This window comes from Equus quagga, unplaced genomic scaffold (genome assembly GCF_021613505.1).
Source record: "Equus quagga isolate Etosha38 unplaced genomic scaffold, UCLA_HA_Equagga_1.0 270_RagTag, whole genome shotgun sequence".
Lineage (NCBI taxonomy): Eukaryota > Metazoa > Chordata > Mammalia > Perissodactyla > Equidae > Equus > Equus quagga.
In genome coordinates, this window is record NW_025799872.1 from 910,046 (window position 1) to 929,803 (window position 19,758).

General features: G+C 54.8%; 1 protein-coding gene across 1 annotated transcript in view; it reads right to left on the bottom strand.

The window, feature by feature from the left end:
- LOC124233918 (FYVE, RhoGEF and PH domain-containing protein 3-like) overlaps positions 1-19,050 on the bottom strand; it is a 61,057-nt gene extending 42,007 nt beyond the window's left edge. The window contains exon 1 of the mRNA XM_046651215.1: positions 18,798-19,050. The gene's annotated coding sequence lies outside the window, so the exon portion shown is untranslated. The remainder of the gene's footprint in view (positions 1-18,797) is intronic.
- Positions 19,051-19,758: the final 708 nt, after the last annotated feature.

Genomic DNA, 19,758 nt, shown 5'->3' on the forward strand with positions numbered 1-19,758 from the left:
CATTGTAAGCCACTAAGTTCTGGGTAGTTTGTTACACAGTGATAGGTGACATAAGACCGTTATCAAGAAGAAGGGCAAGGGGCGACCTGGAGGTCAAGGGGTCAGCCCCCAGTAGAGCCACGGCCACAGGGCATCAATGGGCACATTACCATTTCTCTATCCAATTACTTCATTAATGACCCAATGGTCCAAACCGAGTGGTCAACCCTGCAGAGCTCCCTAGTGACAACAGTGAAGACCCGTGCTGTGCGGTTCACTTCCCATGACCCCAAATAATTTCAGGGGTTAGAGGCTCTTCAGGGGAGGACCGCGTGCCTGCTGTCCACCACCCCCTCTCCTGTCCTCTGGGGGCTGCTCGCTCCTCCCCCAGACAGCTCTCTGCACAGGGGGCAGCTCTGATGGGGAGGGGTCTTCCCAGGGCCCTGGCTCTGCCCCAGGGACCCCAGCCCCACCTGCTGGGCCAGCTGGCAATGACCTGGGGGCAGCCCATCTGCAGAAGGCAGAGGAACCCTGGAGGCCGGGCACTCAGAGGGATGGAGCCCCAGGCTGGCTGAGAGGAAGCAGCCCCAGGACGCTGAACTGGGCAGCGCCTGCATCCCGAGAAAGCCTCACGCCCAGTGCCTGCCCCTGGAAGAGGAGGGCGTGGGGCATCTCTTGGGATCAGGGACTGGCCGGTGAGGAGCCCAGGAAGGTCCACATAAGGGGCAGTGGACAGCATGGGGACAGAGTTGTGGGGCCAAGTCCAGGGTTCAGAGAGTCCACAGACCGCAGGCGCATTTCCTGTCCAGCCCTGGCTCAAGCTCTCTCCGTGAGCACGTACACCCCGCCATGTGCAAGCTCTCCAGACACCAAGGTCATCGTGACGACACGTATGGAGTTCCCAGCCCACTGCCCACCACCACATCAGCCCTTCCAGTACCATCTGCTCTTGTCCTCATGAGAAAGTCACGAATTGGCACAGGTCCCCGCTCCACAGATGAAGGATGGAGTCTCATGCCACAAACCGCACCGCTCATGGAGAGCGAGAATGTAAGGCCCGCCCTCTGAGGGCTGCTCAGAAGCTGGAGGAGACAGACCGGCAAACAGGCCCAGCTACAGTGCCAGGTGCAAGGCCGTGGATGAGAAGGGCATGTGCATGCGTGTGCAGGTGTGTGTGTGCGTGTGCATCCCATGCACAGATGCACACACAGTAGAGACGTCATTTTGAATCAGTGTGGAAAGGATGGACCACTCAGCAAGTATGGAGAGGGATAAAACGGGGTTGCTGCCTGTCACCATACATGAAAATATCCTCCAGATGAATAAAGGACCAAATATGAGAAGCAAGAACACTTAAAACCTCCAGAACAAAATATGTAGACATGTCCTTAGGACTTCAGGTAAGAAGAATTTTTAAGGCATAAACCATAAAGGAAAAAGATCAATGCATTTGACATGAAAGTTTAGACTGTCTACTCAACAAAAAAAATTTCAAAACTAATATAGAAAAGAAACAACCCACCAATTGGGAAAAAATATTTGCAAGTCATATATCCGACAAAGGGTTAATCTCCATACTATATAAAGAACTCACACAACTTAACAACAAAAAATCAAACAACTCGATCAAAATATGGGCGGGGGGGGACACGAACAGACATTTCTCCAAAGAAGATACACGGATGGCCAATAGACACATGAAAAGATGCTCATCATTACTGATCATCAGGGAAATGCAAATCAAAACTACACTAAGATATCACCTTACACCAGTTAGATTGGCAAAAATATCCAAAACAAAAAGTAACAAATGTTGGAGAGGTTGTAGAGAAAAAGGAACCCTCATACACTGTTGGTGGGAATGCAAACTGATGCAGCCACTATGGAAAACAGTATGGAGATTTCTCAAAAGATTAAAAATAGAAATACCATATGATCCAGCCATCCCATTACTGGGTATCTATCCAAAGAGCTTGAAACCAGCAATTCCAAAAGTCCCATGCACCCCAATGTTCACTGCAGCATTATTTACAATAGTCAAGATGTGGAAGCAACCCAAGTGCCCATCAATTGATGATTGGATAAAGAAGATATGGTATATATATATACAATGGAATACCACTCAGCCATAAAAAAGGATAAAATCGTCCCATTCAGAACAACATGGATGGACCTTGAGGGAATTGTGTTAAGTGAAATAAGCCAGATAGAGAAGGACAATGTCTGTATGACTCTACTCATAGGTGGAAGTTAAACATGGGGACAAAGAGAACAGATTAGTGGTTACCAGGGGAAAGGGGGGGTGCAGGGTGGGCACAAAGGGTGAAGTGGTGTACCTACAACATGACTAACAATAATGGACAACTGAAATTTCACAAGATTGTAAACTATCATAATCTCAATAAAAAGTTAAAAAGAAAGTCGTGACTGAGTACTATTTTAACAAAAAATTATGACTTAAAAACTGAGGAGCTGAGGGTGTAAGAGAACTGAGTCTTCATCTTGATGGTAGGAAATCAGTGGATGGTGTTAAAAATTGAAATAATCAAGAAAGAGAAACGTGGAGTTAAATACTAGAAGACAAAGTTAAGAGAAAAAAGTGATGGCTTCCGGGGAATGAAAACTAAAGTTGAGATGGGCTGGGAAGGGCCAATTTTTACACTAAGCATTATACTTTCTTGAGCTAGGTACACATATGACTTTGATAAAAATTAAAATTAAATGCCACTTAAAAAAAAAAAAACTCAGGTAGAAAGGGCAGGGGCGGCCCGGGAGGTCTCCTGCGGCGCACAGCCACAGCGGGCACAGAGAGGGAGCCGCACTGACCAGTTCTCAGGGCCACGGAGCGTTAACAGAGCTCGGGGCTGATCTTGGCCAGAATATGAGGCCTGAAGGAGGCAGGCTGAGGCTCCTGGGCTCCGTCATCCAGGGCGAGTGTCTTTAGGCGGCCTTGGTTTTAGACAGGAAACGTCGCACAAGGCTTGGGTGTGCACAGTGTGAAGTGAATCCCCGCTCCCAGCCCCACCCGGCCAGCCTCGTGTCCCCTCCTGGGTGCACATGCACCCTGCAGTGGTGCACGCTCCCCCACCTGGACCCAGGGTATTCCTACCTGGCAGCACATCTTGGTGAATGAGAGAGAAGGAGGCTGGGAGGGGCCGGGACCTGAGAGGTGGGGGAGCCGGGAGGATGCTTGTAGGGGGGCTCCAGCAGGGGAGACCCAGAGACACCGGGGTAGGCTGCCGGGCCAATTTCCTCTCTATGCGGCCACCCCCAGGCCCCGCTCAGACCCGAGGACAGCCACACCTAAGACTCTCCAAGCCGCCTCCCTAGATCAGCACCAGAGTCGTTCGGCTCTGAAAGGAGAACGCGTTTGAGCATTTTGTTGCAGCGTTTGTCCAAGCCCAAGTTTTCTGACGGATGCACAGAACTTCCGAATCCCAGCTTAACACTTTCAGATCCCTGGATGGTCTCGAGTCCGGATTGGAGCCCCTGCCATAACGCAGACCGGCAGTTTTGGGCGGCAGACAAGCAAGATGGCCCGAGTAGCCGCCTCCCCGGCCAATGTCTGCCATCCCTGCTGGGGTCGGGATTGGAGCTGCAGGCAGGGACGTGTTTAAAAACAAACTTTTCCACTGAAACATCATTTGGCTAGGGTGGCCAGATTTAGCAAATAAAAACATAGGACACCCAGTTAAATTTAAAATTTAGGCAAATGACGAATAATTTTTTAGTGCAAGAATATCCCGTGCAATATTTAGGATATAATGTTAGAAAACTATTCACTGGTCACCTGAAATTCTGATTTAACTGGTGTCCTGTGTTTTGTCTGGCATCCCGAATTTCCTGCCGACGACCCAGGAGCAGCTGGCCCTCTGAGCCCGAGGAGACACACTTGTCCCTGAGAAGCGTTTTGGTGCCCTTCCCAGCCCCACCCTGGCCAGTTTCCTCCACTGCCAGCCGCCCTGGTAGCTTTGGGCTCCTCTCTGGGTGGGGACGGTGACTCCTTGTCGGCACCACTGGCTAAAATTGGAGTGATGGACACACTGCGCTGTGCACATTGGCTGCACTGACCAGGTTCTGGGAAAGTCCTCAAGTCTTTTAATGTTCTTAGGACCTGGCCATTTGAGAGGGTCTGAGCTCAAACAGCATCACCACTGTGAATACCCTTTTGGCAAACGCTCGGGCACGTTCCAGACACGGCTCACGGGGTCCCCGGCCCCTGGGGCTGTACAGAGGCAGTGAGGGGATGCCTGGCACGTGTTGACAAGCCGCCATGCAAAAGCATCAGAACAACAGACATTAGAACCCACAGTGACCGTTGCAACACGCTTTGCCAGAAACGAGTATTTTCATAGTATGAAACGTTAAACAGCATGAAACGGTCCCTCGTGTTGCTTTTGATCTGCACTTCTTCGCGAGCGAGGAGTACGGACAGCAAACCACCCCCGCCTTCTTCTGGAGAGTGGAGTGTCCATGTCTTATCACTCAGGCCTCCCCTGCACGGGGTGGGGCTGTGTGACCCAGCCCTGGACACAGGGAGTGATGCACCCCCACAGGCTGGCCCCTCAAAAGCCCCATGCCATCGTCCAGCTCCCTCTCCCCCATCTGCCGGGCAGACGCATGGAACACGGGACCTGGAGCCAGATGGATAGACTGGGGCTGGCCCATCGCTGGGCTAGCTGGACTGCTGTCTCCCAGGTTCCCTTCTGCCTGTGGGTGAGTCAGGGCAGCTCTGGGAAAAGAGATCCAGGGGCGGAAGCAAGCAGCACCTCCCTCCAATTAGAGGGGAGAGACCCGCTCAGGATGTTGGCAGGCTCGAGCCGGCCCCACTCCTCTCTGCTCGGTGCCCAAACCAGCACCCCCAAAGCCACCACCATCAACACAGGACGAGCACCAGACAGGGGCCACAGCACCCCCACTCCTGCCCCAAAAGCGGGTCCACAGCCCGCCTCGTTCCCGCCTGGTCTGCTGTTAGGCATGCCAGAACCTTCCTTCTTGGTGTCTTCATGTTGTGGACCATCTGGCTCCTACAATCAACCCCTTACTCCACGTCACCCGCTGGGGAGTCACAGCTTCCCCCCAAAGCTGGCTGCTCCCCTGAGTCCCTGTGAGCCTGCGTGGAACAGAGCCCTCTCATTGCGGCCTTGGGCCACGACGGAGCCTCCGGAGCCAGCTGACCCCGACTGATACACACATCTCCTGCCCACTGCTGCTACCAGGTCACCCTCCTGGGGGACACGTCCTGCTGGCGTCCAGAGGTGAGACTTGGCGTGCCTTCTCAGTGGAGCCGTCACCCACGGTGGTGTCGGAGCCTTTGAGGGAAGATCCGAAGGGGACAGCAGCAGCATTTACTCAGTACACGCGCACAGGCAGACCTGCCTGGGCTGGATTTGTGGGGTAAGCTGGACCCACCCCAAAAGATGCTCAGAATCAGGTCACTCACCTGGGCACACAGAGGGTGTCCCTGGCTGTGGATCCAGGCCGCGGGGCCGACACCACTTCAGTGTCCCTGATGGGGTGTCCCCGCGCCAGCACGGCGACCCAGAGCGGCCTCAGTAAACCCATCTTAAGCAGCTGGCATGGGTGGTCCCTGCCACACGGCCGTGCAGGGCGGCCGAAATGGCCACAAAGGGTCCTGACCAAAGGGAAAACGATGTTTGTTCCGGGACCTGTAGAACATCTGCCAGACGCCTGAGAACTCTCTCACTGTCGCTATAAATGTAGAGAGATGAAAAACGGCAAAACCAACGTTTATTAAGTACACTGGGACTTAAAAGATTAGAAATATGGAGAATTAAGGTGTTTTATCTCTTTGTAAAAAAACTTATCGAGAGAACCTAATTCTCTCTGCTGTCTTTCAGCAGAATTCTGGGCACAGATGACGCTGAAATTCAATATTTACTGAACACCGTGTGGCAGCCCAGACCGACGCCCGTGGAATCCGGCTGTTGACGGCACTCTGCCAGCTTCACACAGAGCTGGCTGTTGGTGGAGAAGCTGGTGAAGGCGCAGGAACCAGGGATCATCTGTACACATAAAACTATTCCAAAATAAGAGGTTTTGAAGTCCAGCGTCCAGTGCTTTACTGAGGTGGATCAGCCCTATCGTGGGACCATGAGGGGGGCAGCTCCTCGCAGATCTTGCCTCCTGGCACCTCACACCCCGAATAACCTCCTGGCTCACGTGTCCACCTCAGTGCAGCAGGAGAGACAAGCAGGCGGTGAAAACGGCCACCAGACAGAAGTCTGACGTTTGTCTGGGATCCGTATGCAGAGGTAGACAAGGGGATCCAACTCAACCCACATTTGGTGTAGGTGCAAAATGCCTCAGTTTTTAATTTTTTTAAAGATTCAGGTGGCTGACCCCCATCCCATGAGTCACCCTCATCACTCAGTCCAGGTAGGGGTTGGGGGATGAGCGGACTGTGGAATGATCCAGAAACCAGTAACTCTGGGCAAAGGGTAGGAACAGATAATTCAGAGAAGAGACTCTAAGAGGCTCTTACACTTGAGACACGGCTCCACCTCACACACACCAAGGGACCGCAGATCACAGAACTGGCCCATCATATCAGCAGAGACTGGGTGAGGTAGGGGAAGAGGTCCCGCACAGGTGGCTGGGAGGTGACAGGGATGATCACCCTTTGACCCCGCGTGCACCCTCTGGCAGTCGGTGCAGCCGGTGCCTCTGCACAGCGCACATCGATGGCGTGCCGGTGGTTCCTGCGTCTGGGAAACAACTCGGCCAGTGGAGGGGCCTGCTGACAGACCCGGGCCACCTACCAACTGCAGGGTCACCTGCCCAAGGCGGGGCAGGACCTGCCATGACACCCTCACGACCACGGGTGAAGGGCCTGGCCGCCAAGTGCTCCACTGTGAGGTGAGCAAGTCTTCTTTCAAACGGTTCTGACACAAGTGTCTACCTATGTGTATGGGAGAGAGAGTAAATATGGGGAAATACGGACACGGTGAATCAATTCTTGCAACTTTTCTATAAGTTTGAAAATGTTTAAAAACAGTTAAAAATACTGCTCTATAGAGAACAAGGGAGAGGGTGGACGGAGACAGGGTGGCAGTGAGAGCTCTCTTGTATCTCTTTGGTTTTACAACCATGTAATCATATTGTCTATTTTCTCAATATAATCACTTTCATAAGACTATGATAACAACAAGAACAAACAAGAGATTCCACGTCCTCCCAGGGCTTGTCACCACGACAAGGCAGCACAGAGCTGAGACATGAGACAGTGCTCCACAGGCACAGCACAGAGGAGCACACAGGCACAGAGGAGGACGGGAGCACAGGGAGCATGGAGGGGCCCAGGGGAGCACGAGGACAGGGGAAGCAGGAGGAGGACAGGGAAGGACGGGCGCATGAGGGAGAATGAGGAGTATGGAGGAAGCAGAGGGAGCACAAGGGACACAGGGGGCATGAGGAGTGTGAGGGAGCATGGGGAGCTTGAGGAGCATGGGGCAGTATGAGGAGCACAAGAGAGCATAAAGACAGGAGGAGCGCATAGAAGGATGGGGAGACGGGGGAGCACAGAGAGCAGGAGGGAGCACTACGGAGCACAGGGAGCATTAGCACCCCAAAGGCAGGAAGGCCTGAAAAGGGGCAAACTTGTTGTTGGGGTGCCCCCTACCACCTTGTGGAAGACCGTCTGGAGCCTCAACCAAAACAGTGGTGAGAGCACACAGCTCCCACCCCTCCCACCCAGCCATGCCCCTGGGGGTCACTCCTCTCACCACCACAGACGAGCAAGGACGTTGAGCACAGCGATGTCTGCAAAGGGAAAGCTGGAGACATACTGAACGCCCCACAGCGAAGGACTAGTTTGATACATTACCACAGTCAAGGACTCACCACAACAAGTAAAATAATTTCTATAACAATAAGATTAAATTAAAATCAAGACAGTGCAGTATCGGTATAGGGATAGAGAAATAGACCAATGGAGCAGATAGCGGGTCCAGAAGTGGACTCACATTCATACAGTCAGTTGATTTTCAGCCAAGGTGCCAACGTGCATGAGCGGGAAAGGAAAGGAAAGCTGTGTCAGCGAGCGTGCTGGAACGAGTGGACGCCCACAGGGAAAAACGACCCTGACCCCCTCTCCCCACACACCTAAAAATAACTGGAAACGAGTCACAGTCTTAACTGCAAACACTGCAACTACACAGCCTCTAAGGACACACAGGTCACAACGCTCATGCACTTGAGGCAGGCAGAGCTCCTTAGGCCATAAAGGGCACAAGCCACAGAAGAAAAACCCAGTAAACTGAACTTCATCAACACAAACACCTGCTCTCAGGGGCTGGCCCAGTGGCTCAGCGGTTAAGAGTGCACGTTTCGCTTTGGGAGCCTGGGGTTCGCCGGTTTCGATCCCGGGTGTGGACATGGCACCGCTCGGCAAGCCATGCTGTGGAAGAAGTCTCACACATAAAGTAGAGGAAGATGGGCACGGATGTTAGCTCAGGGCCAGCCTTCCTCAGCAAAAAGATGAGGATTGACAGCAGATGTTAGTTCAGGGCTAATCTTCCTCAAAAAACAAAACAAAACAAAAATCTGTGCTCATCAAAAGGCCCACTAGGAAAATGAAAACGCAAGCCACAGACTGGGAGGAAATATTTGTGATACATCTATCTGACCAAGGACTTGTTCCAGAATACATAAAGAATTCCTACAAATCAATAAGAAAAAGATAAATGATCAATAAAAAAAATTTGAGGGAAAGACTAGACTGGGCACTTGACTAAGAAAAGTTACCTAAATGGACAGTGAGCCCATGGGGAGGTGCTCGACACTACCTGTCACCAGGGAAATGCCAACTAAAGCCACAGCGGGATCTCCCCACGCCCCATTGGAATGGCCACAATGAAAAAGGCCGACAATACCGAGTGCCAGCAGGAAGTGGAGGGACAGAACTCTCACCGTACCAGGAAGCACGAAACCCTGCAACCGCTGGGCACTTCCTCCTGGAGGTGCACGTACCTCTGCCCTGTGACCCGGCAGTGCCGCTCCTAGGATCCCACCCAAGAAAAAAGAAACACCTGTCCACACAGAAAGCTGCGCACAGACGTCTGCAGCAGCCTTGTTCTTAACAACTCAAAACCGGTCAACCCACCTCCTCCCACTGGAGAACAAGCAAAGCTTGGTATGGCCATGACAAGGAACGTCGCTCAGCAGCAGAAAGAAGCGGACTGCTGTTGACCAATGACATGGGTGGCTCTCAAAGGAAGCGAGAAACCAAAGACAACACTCGACGAAGCTCAACGAGTTCAACTGGATGAAGCAGAGCCACGGAGCCAGGGCAGCGGTGACCTGTGCTCCGGGGCGGGTGTGTGAGCCTGCTCTGGTTGCCAGAGCAAAATACCACAGAAACAACAGAGTCTTATTTTCCCACAGCCCTGGAGGCTGGAGGTCTGAGATGAGGGTGTGGGCAGGGCTGGTTCCTCCTGCGGCCTGTCTCCTGGGCATGTAGACGCCGTGTCCTCCCTGTGTCCTCACAGGTCATCCCTGTGTGCCTGTCTGTGTCTAACCTCCTCTTCTTATGAGGACACAGTCACACTGGATTCGAACCCACCCATATGACCTCCTGTTAACTTAATCACCCCTTTAAAGGTCTTTCTCCAAATACTGTCACATTTCGGGGGACTGGGAGTTAGGACTTCCACAGAGGAATCTCGGGGGGCACAGTTCAGCCCATCACACCCCCTAAGAATGTTCTCACTGTTCTTGCCCATCAGCGAGGTGAGCTTGTGACCAGCATATAAGGCGAGGAACAACACGCCCGCAGAGCGGAACGGAAGAAATGGAAATGTCCACATCTGCAGATGAGGTGACTGCCTGCAAAGAAAATCCCAAGAATCTACAAAAATACTCTGAGAACTGATAAGTGAGTCCAGCAGGTCAAGCATACAAGATCAATTCAAGACCGCTTGATTTTTTTATGCTGGAAATGAAGGTGCAGACACCAAAATTTAAAAAGACAATGCCATTTACACTAAAAAAAGCCCAACAAACAAACCTCAAACGTAAATCTAACAAAACATGTACCAAGCTCATATGCTGAGAACTACAAAATGTTGATGAAAGAAATAAAAGATCTAAAAAAAGACATACTGTGCCCATGGATTCATGATACAACACAGTAAAGATATCAGTTCTCCCCAAAATTATCCACAAGTTTAATTCAATTTCTATCAAAATCCCAGGAAGATTTTTTTTGTAGATATAGACAAGGTCACTCTAAAATCTACATGGACAAACACAGGCCATAGGGTCGCTAAAGCTACTTTGAGAAGGAAGGATAAAGTGGGCAGAGTCACTCTGTCAATATTAGGGCCCCCTCTGTGGCCACAGGGAAGAAGACAGTGTGGAGCTGGTGGGGGAGACACAGATCAGTGGGACAGAACGGAGAACCCAGAAAGAGACCCAGCAAGTACGGCCAACTGGTTCGTTTTTTTTAAAGATTTTATTTTTCCTTTTTCTCCCCAAAGCCCCCAGTACATAGTTGTGTATTTTTAGTCATGGGTCCTTCTAGTTGTGGCATGTGGGACACCACCTCAGCATGGCCTGATCTGTGGTGCCACGTCTGCACCCAGGATCCAAACGGGTGAAACCCTGGGCCGCTGAAGCAGAGTGCACGAACTTAACCACTCGGCCACAGGGCCAGCCCCGGCCAACTGGTTTTGACAAAGGTGCAAGAGCAACTCAGTGGAGAAGGACAGCCTTTAACAAGTGATGCTGGAGCGACGGCACATCCACAGACGAAACAGCGAGCCTCGAGCCAAAGCTCACACCTCATACAAGAATCAACTCCAGCGGATCACAGACTTAAATGTAAAACTAAATGAATTTTGGGAAAAAATAAGACAAAATCTTTGGGATCAGGACTGATCAAAGGGTTCTTAGACTTGACACCAAAAGCACGATCCATAAAAGGAAAAACTGTCAAACTGGAGTTCCTCAAAATTTCAAGCTTCTGCTCTGTGAAAGACCCTGTTAAGAGGACGAGATCACAAGCCACAGACCGGGAGAAAACGTTTGCAAACCACATGTCCAATAACAGACTAGTTTACAAAATACATAGAAAACTCTCAAAACTCAACAGTAAAACAAAATGAACAATCCAACTGGAAAATGGGCAAAAGACACTGAGAGACATGCACCAAAGAGGGTCCACGGGTGATGGAGACGCACATGGCAGACGGTCCTCGTCGTCAGCCGTCAGGGAAATGCTGACTAAACCCACAAGCGAGATCTTGGCACGCTGCTTGGAATGGCTGAAATAAGAAATGGAGACAACACCAAATGCTGGAGAGGATGTGTCAGAAGCCCGTCATCACACTCTGCTGGTGGGAATGCAAAATGGGACAGCCACTCTGGAGAACGGCCTGGCAGATTCTTTTAAGAGGAAACATGCGACTCAGCAGACCCACCCCAGGCATTCGTCCCAGAGAAATGAAGACCTGTGCTTGCATGGAACCTGTCGTTCAGCTTCGATCTCAACAGCCCCAAACTGCAAACAACACAGATGTCCTTCAAAGGGTGTGAGACTGAACCACGGCACGTCTACACCCGACACGACTCCGCAGTAGAAAGGACAGGCTCCTGATGCTGTAATCCGGGGGAACCCTCAGTGAACACTGTGTGAAAAAGCCAGTTCAGAAGCTTCCATCCTGCATGAGTCCACTTAGAGAGCCTTCTCGACATCAAATTACAGGCATGGAGAACAGGTTTGTGGGTGTCAGGTGAGGAGGGAACTCGGGGTGGATCAAAGGGCATCGGGGGGTCCCTGGGTGGGGGGACAGTCTGCAGCTCCGCTCTGTGGTGCCGACATCCTGGCTGTGACATGGCCCGCCACAGCTCTGCCGGGCGCCACGCTTGGAGGAGGCCACGGAAAGGGTGCTGGGGATCCCGGTGTGATGACTTCCAACTGAGGTGAACCCGCAGTTCTTTCAACCAGAAAGTTCAACTAGAGAAAAGGTCAGTGGAGCCCCTTGGCTCTTGGGGAAACAATGAGCCATCAAGTGAAACACAGGAGTTCCCGGAAACCTTTGCAAAACCAGAGATGGCGGCGGCGAAACCCAGGGCCCTTCTGAGACTGGACCCCTCCCACCTCCCAGGCCCGCTCAGGCACCTTCACATCACCCGACACCCCACATTCCCATGCACCCACATTCCCCTGCACCCCTGCATTCCCTGGCATCTTCTGCCTTGCCTCGCACAGGCCCACTGTCTCAGGCCTGTTCCTTCTGCCCAGGGGCGCTGCTCCTGGACCACTGGCCAGTCCTCTCTCACCCGCCCACACCCAGCTCAAGGGTCCGCAGGGGTGGTCACTCCTGTCCTCCAGGCCAGCTCTTTTACCTTCCCCTATGGACATTTAGACCTGGTGTCACAGTCATTCTCCAGCCAGACTGAGTCCTCGCAGACACAAAGTGAAGATGAACCTCGGAACCATCCTCCTTTCCCCATTTCCAGAAGGGGAAGATGCAGCCCAGAAGGAGAAGTAACCACCACAGCCACTCTGCTCAGAGCCCGGCAAAGGATGCAGCCAGGACAGTTGGCCACTAGGACACAGCCTGATGTGCAGGCTTGAGGGCAAGCGAAAGCCCTGGAAGTAAGAGCCTTAGTACCGATGAAAAAACTGAGGTTCAGAGTTGCCAGATGCTTTCATTCAGTCAGTCAACAACCATTTGCCGAGCAGCCACCAGGTACAGAAGAACATGAGGCAGGTTCTGAAAGCAGCTCCCGCAGAGGTGAAACTGAGGATGAAGGAGTTAAACTTTCCCTGGATTAGGGTGACACTGTGCTTGTACCCACAAGGTTAACGTGGGAAACAAAGTGACCAAAATTCCTTTCTGAGCTCGTTCTGCAGAACAGCAGGAGGACACTGATAAGAGAAGAGCTTGCTGACAGCCGCTGCCTGACTGAGCGTCCGCGTGAGCACAGAGAAGCTAAAGTGACTCATGGTCAACTCTAGCCGTCACAGGCTGAAAACCCACCGCGTGCAACATGCAGAACAGACAGTCACGCCTGCGCAGAGGCCTCTCGGAACCCCAGCCCCAAGGCCACGTGCTCCCCCTCCCCCACCTAAAACCCCAGATAGAAACCCCTGCTTGTAGCTTTTCGGGGAGTTGGGGATCACGGCGTGAGCTGCCCGCTCTCCCTGCTCAGAGCTTTGCAGTGAAATTCCGACTTTCTTCCACTGCACCTGGTGTCAGAGACTGGCTTGCTGCGTGATGCGTGAGCAAACTCGCTTCAGGTTCCATGTCAGAGGGAGGCGTGTAGAGGCTGCTGGCTCCCCCTGCACGAGTCGCCCTGTGCCCCCATCCCTCCACTCACTGGACACAGAGGCCACAGGAGCATCGGGCCCCGGGGGCACCCCTCAGACCCCAAGGATGGGACAAGTGTCCAGTGCTGTCATTCTCCCCACAAGGCAAGCGAGAGCCATAGAAATGCCAAACCACCCAGGCCGGGAGGCTGGGGTCCAACACACTTCAGCTGAGGCCCCTTTGTGGGCTTTCAGGCCCCAAGACAATCATAGTGAAGGTCCTCCCTTCCCCTAAGGCAGCAGACAGGGCCAGGAAGGGACAGGGGCCTTTCCAAATGTGTGGGAGCTGATGACCCTGCCTCTGGGGGTGGCTCCTGGGAAGGGTCGTCCTCCTCTCTGTGCTTCTTGGTGAGACACAAATCTCTACAAAGGACAGGCATTATATTAGCAATCAGGAGAAAAGCCAACCTATTTAAAAATAAGAATAAAAGCTCGGTTGCTCATTTGAGAGCCCAAACCTCCAGGGATTGCAGTCGGAGCCGGCTGTCTCCATGTCTGTTTATGAATTTCTACTTAGCATCCTAAATCTCTCAGCAAAAAAGTGGTCAGAAACCAAAAAAGAGGGAGGCTGAGTGTCGTTCTGCTTTCTGACGACACTCGTGCAGAAGGTCCTCCAGGCTCCCTTGACCTGAGGCTGCGTTTTGTTCAAAGATGAAAATACTCCCCAAACGTGGGCGCCGCCTTGAACCTCACGGCGCTCGCCCGGGTCGGGAGGCTGGAGGGTGGACAAGGCGGGACCGGAGCCTGGAGGCCGCATCGCGTGGCACGGGGAGCCGCCACCCCGCACCCGGGCACGGGGCTCCCGGAAGGTGCACGTCGGTGCCGAGGGGTGAGCCGGGAGGGCCACTGATCCTCCGTCGCTTTACTGCCTTATCACCCAAACCCCACGCCACCAGGATCTCTTTAAAAATACTTGACGTTTAGTCGTCTCAGCAAAGGAGCCGTGGGCGCGGCTCAGACCCCCCGACGAGGTCCCCGCGGGGCAGGGCGGCACACAGAGGCCACCTCTGTGGAAGTGGAAGCCACCTCGGCGCTGCGCCTGGGTTTTCACCCCGTAAGAAAAAGGTCGCCGTGTGGACGGAGAGGCGCGCCCCGCGCTCGCTCGGAGCCGTCTGCGCGCCACGGGGGCCGCCCTCTCGGCTCCAGAGCCCGGCTCGGCTCCTGCGGTCCCGGGGGGTTCAGAACCCTACAGCCCGCCGACGCAGAGGGCGGCCCTTCGGGGCGCTGCGCCGGGAGAGGACGGGGGAGGCCGGCCCGGAGGCGCCAAGGGCGCCCGCAGCCGCACCGCGCCCGCGAGCAGGGAGGCAAGACGGGACCTGAGTGTCCCTCGGCGGGCGTCTGGAGCCCGGACGTTCTCACGAAGCAACCGCAGGCTCAGGAGAGGCTGCCCGCCCCCAAATTAATTATTTCTTAAGCAGCACAGTTTGTTTTGCAGATAAAATGTTTTGGAATCTGGTTTTTAAACAAAATCGTGGGAAGATCAGAGAACCAGATGCCCCTTTGCCACCGAAGATCTTGGATTCAGACTGCGCCTGCCTCCACCCCCCGCATCGGGCGGGGCAGCTCCGCAGCAGCTCCCGGCATTGGCCGGCCAGGCCGCGCTCTACTGCAGACCCAAATGCACAGGATGCAGGGCACGCCCCAACGCAGGCCGCATCCTCGCCCACACCGCGTCCCTAACCCACCACCCAGGGCAAGACAACAGACACGCGCCCTCGGACCCCTCTCTGGAGGAGCAGTGGTGGCCACTGCCAAGTCACAGCCTGCTGACCCGGCGCCCCAAGCCCACATCTCAGAGGCCAGTGGTTTATCCATTTTGCAGCCACAGCGGCAGCTATATGGGATCCTTCAGACACAGATATTTCAAGGACTAAGAACCCTGGGGTGGACAGAAGTAACCCCACATCTGCACGAACAGACATTTATTTCAGGATGTTACAAGTTCGGCATAAGATGTATTCAACAAAAAATTCCAGCCTGGTCCAGCTGGGTCCAGGTGGGATATTCTGAGATGCAAAACTATATACCGGAGAAGACAGGCCAGGAATTACTAGAAACTACCAAAAACGAAAGGGCTTCCTCTTTTTTTTTTTCAAGGATTGGCACCTGGGCTAACAACTGTTGCCAATCTTTTTTTTTTTTTTTTCCTGCTTTACTTCCCAAACCCCACCCCTCCATACATAGTTGTACATCTTAGTTGCAGGTCCTTCTAGTTGTGGGATGTGGGACGCCGCCTCAACGTGGCCTGACGAGCGGTGCCATGTCCGCGCCCAGGATCCGAACCCTGGGCCGCCGCAGCGGAGCGCGCGAACTTAACCACTCGGCCACGGAGCCGGCCCCAGGGCTTACTCTTTTATCCGTGCAGTGTGCATCACCAGTACCTTCGCTGTAAACATCCCAGTTGAGTCTCTGGAAAGCCGGGTGGAACTCACAGATGTGCCCTCAGGGTCTCGGCCTCAGGATGCAGCCCTCCTCTCCCAGCCAAGTGAGGGGACAGGCCCGGCCACCCCAGGGTGTCCCTCTCCCTTGTTCTTTCCAGGGCTCGCAGACTCTCAGCGGCTGAGCTGCCCGGCAGCAGGAGCCAGGAGGGGCTGGGGCGAGTCAACGCTTCCACACTGGAGAGGGAAGGCTGGTCCTGCCCATCCTCCTCTGCTCTCTCACCGCGTGTCCCAGGGCCAGGAGGGCAGCGCTGTCCTGGGGCCATCCTGAGGCCTTTTAGGGGCTCCTGCTCCACAGACTCCTCTGAGTGGGCTCGTCGGGCACAAGTCTGGGCTCCATTTTTCTGACTGAAGGTCACAGGTGCCCACGGGGGCCTGCCTGAGGTGAGGAGAGGGTGGGTCTGCACTGGCCAGCCTTGCATGCACAGGTGGGGAGCCTAACTCTCCCTTCCTTCCCGCAACCAGGCAGGCTCTCAGAAGGGTCCACCCAAGCCCAGAACTCCCCCAAACTCAGGCAGGGCCCCTCTGCCCACAAGTTCTGTCTGTAAATACACCAGCTCCACGGTGTGCACCTGCTTCTATTTATCCCACACTGTAGGCTGAACCACATCCTTTCTGGAACAAGATGGGAAGGAAGGAGGAAGGGAGGGAGGAGGAAAAAGGAAGGAGAGAGGAGGAAGGAGGAAAGAGAAAAAAGGAAGAGAGGAGGAAGCAGGGAGGAGGAAGGAAGGAAGGAGGAGGAAAGAAGGAAGGAGGGAGGAGGGGAGGAAGGAAGGAGGGAGGAGGTGGGAGGGAGGAGGGAGCAGTGGAGCAGGAAGTCGGCTCCCGGTTGGCTCGGGATTGCAGCACCTGGCTGGTCAGTTAGCTGAGCCCTCAAGAGGACTCTGAGGCTCTGGGGAGTGGGCCAGGAGGACGGGTGCCCATGCCCTCTGCTGCCCGCATGGGGAGCCCTGCACACAGAGCGGGTGGTGCTGCCTCGAAGGTGACAGCCTTCTGGTCCTTCTCGGGCAGAAGGCGGCCGACACAGGCACCTCGCCTCTCGCTGGACACATGGGCCCAGGCAGACGGACGCAGGTGGAGAACCGCTGCCAGGCAGCCCCCAGGTGGGCGGTGAACACTGAGCCATGATGGCACCTCAACCCACCAGCTCCCAAAGGCCCCTGGGGCCCCTCCGCTGATGTCCTGGAGAAGGCAGACACCCTAAAGCTGACCTGAGGCTGCAGGACTGAGCAGAACCAGCGCCTGTGAGCATGGGAAGGGTGTCCCTGCGGCCAGGGCAGGCCCTTCAGTTGGACAGGCTGCACAGGGTGAGAGCATACCGCTCAGCTTCTTTCCCCCAGAAAGCACCACTGGATGGCTGGGGAAACTGAGGCAGTGGCCCCAAGGTCACGTGGCAGGGGTGGGGCCACCTTCCCCCATTGCAGGCGGACACATGCTGCTCTGACCCCAGACGTGTGTGAGTTGGTCTGTTCCTGGCACCCAGAGCAAGGCCAGGCCCTCGCAGCACAGGCTGAGGTCACTGAGCGAGCCCATGGGGCCGAGGAGGAGCAGTCACAACCCTGCGATGCAGATGAGGGAACCGAGGCCCACCCAAGTTCTGCCCAGGGGTCTCCGTGCTGTGGACACAGCCCAGCCCACTCGCCTGTCACCCCGTCACAACCTTGGCCCTCAGGACCCTTGCCCAGCACAGAGAAGACCCTGCGTCCAAAGCCAGCTGGCCTTCAGCCAACGCATCCGCTGGCGTGACAATGGCTGGAGGGAAAGCCACCCGCTGAGGCGTGCTTGACTTTCCTGCATGACGTAAGCTCCCGTGACAGCCACTCTGGGACCAGCGTGTGCTGCTGTTTCAGTAGTTTAAAAACTGGATCTGTGTGCGTGTGGACACAGACACAGCACACATTCCTTCTTTTCACTCCAAGCTGATTCAAACAATGGTGCTGCTTGTCCGGGACACCCTGGAAATCCACACGGCAGCCAAGAGGTTCTTGCTGTCCTGATTCACAGACTAGTGCGTCAGAAACACACTGCCAAGGAGCCAGGGACAGCTGGTGACCAAGGACCTGGAAGGCGCATCTTACAGCCTCAGTAAAGCAAAAGTTGGTCTTCCCAGTGAACCTCGCACTTCCACAGGCACCCTCTCCCCGATTTCGTTTCCTCTGTTACAAGAGGCCACACTTAGGAGAGATGCTGAGCAGGTAGTAACACCAAAAGAGTAAAGAAAGAGAGAAGGAGAAAAACACAGTCCTGGAGCCTTCAATGCACATCACTGAGAAGGGAACCCCTGTGTGACTCCAACTCTGTGACATCTTGGAAAAGGCAGAACTATGGGACAGTAAAAGGATCGGGGCTGCGGGGGTAAGGGACATGAACAGTGGAGCACAGAGGATTTTAGAGCAGTGAAACTACTCTGTATGATGTTATAGTGAAAGATACATGTCATTATACATTTATCCAAAACCACAGGATGTCCAACACCAAGAGTGACCCTAACGTGACTATGGGCTTGGGTGACAATGACCTGTCACTGTGGGTTCATAGATTACAACAAACGCGCCCTCGGGTAGGGATGTTGATAGTGGGGGAGGCTGTGCGTCTCGGGGGTGGGAACTCTCTGTGCCTTCCCCTTAGTTTTGCTGTGAAACTAAAACTGCTCTAAGAAATAAACTCTGTTTTTAAGAAAAGACAGTCCTGGCATGTGAAATGGGGTCCCTGCTGTCATAGCAACCTCAGGCAACATCCGTCTAGAGCACACGCTCTGTCCCCTTCCCGTCCATTTAGAAGACATGGGTGGGGAGTCCAGAAGTGAACCAGGTCTCCCACGGTGCCCACAGCGCCCATTTGTTCTCTGAGTGTCCTGGGCAGTTCTGTTTAAGTGTCAGGGCCCAGGGGGTCAGCCCTGACCCCAGCGCTGAGGCCGACTTGGAGCCGCCTGCTGGGGAAGACCTCCTCCCAAGTCAAAACAGGCCGCCCCCACCACCAGGGAAAGCGGGACAGGGGCCCACCCAGGGCCTCCACTGCTCCTTCTCACACACCAGACTACTCACCACCATCCCCTGGAGAGCAAGATCATGACAAACACCAACAGGCAGAGCCAAGGTTCCCCGTGGCACTCTGCCCACAGGACGGCTTCCTGGAGGAGGCCCCAGAGGGTCACCCAGGAGCAGGACACCACCGGCCTCCTCCCTGCGGGCACCGGGGGTGGTCAGGAGCCAGCCTGGCAGTCCGGATGGTCAGCTCCCTGTTCGGCTCTCAGGGCCCCCTTTCTTCTGCGCCCGTCCAGCAGCCACAGGAGACACAGCCTGACAAACCCTCCTGTCCAGAGCCAGCAGGAAGGGAGCGCAGCCGGGGAACGCCACTGTCACCATGGCAACGCGGGGGGGGGGGGGGGGCCGGGGGACGCAGCCGGTCCGACAGCCACTGGCCGGCCAGAGGGGCGTTGCTTACTGTTCTGGACACCTCTGCTCCCCCTCTGCTCACTTTTAGAAGGTCCCGAGGCAGCAGGGCGGGTCTTAAACCCTCCAGCGTGATGAGCCGCCTTTTGTCTGTGTGGACGCTCACCACGTACCTGTTTGCTCCCCGCAGCGCACCTGTGAGCTATTATTACATCATTAAGGGAGCCAAGGAGGTAAGTGCCCCGAGGTCGTCCCTGTGTAAGCGAGGAGCGTGGACGGCACGGCCACGTTGCACGTTGCCCTAAGTGCCAAGACCCCACCAGTGGCCCAGGTGGACGGGCACCCACGGCTGCCCGGGCTGGCCAGGTACTAGCGGCGGGGCCTCGGCTTCCCGCTGCGTCCGAAGCACAGACTCTGAGTGTCCGTCACCCACGTGTCCATCCACACCCACGTGTCTCACGCCCACAGTCTCGCCAGCATCTCTGCGATTCAGGGGAACGTCCGCAAGCCGCGATCCCCCGCCCCAGGCTCCCTCTAGGGACCCGGTGGGGCGTGGAGGGTCCCTGGGGGCTCGCAAGGCCTCCCTCCCCTCCACGTGTTTGCAGACCCTCCG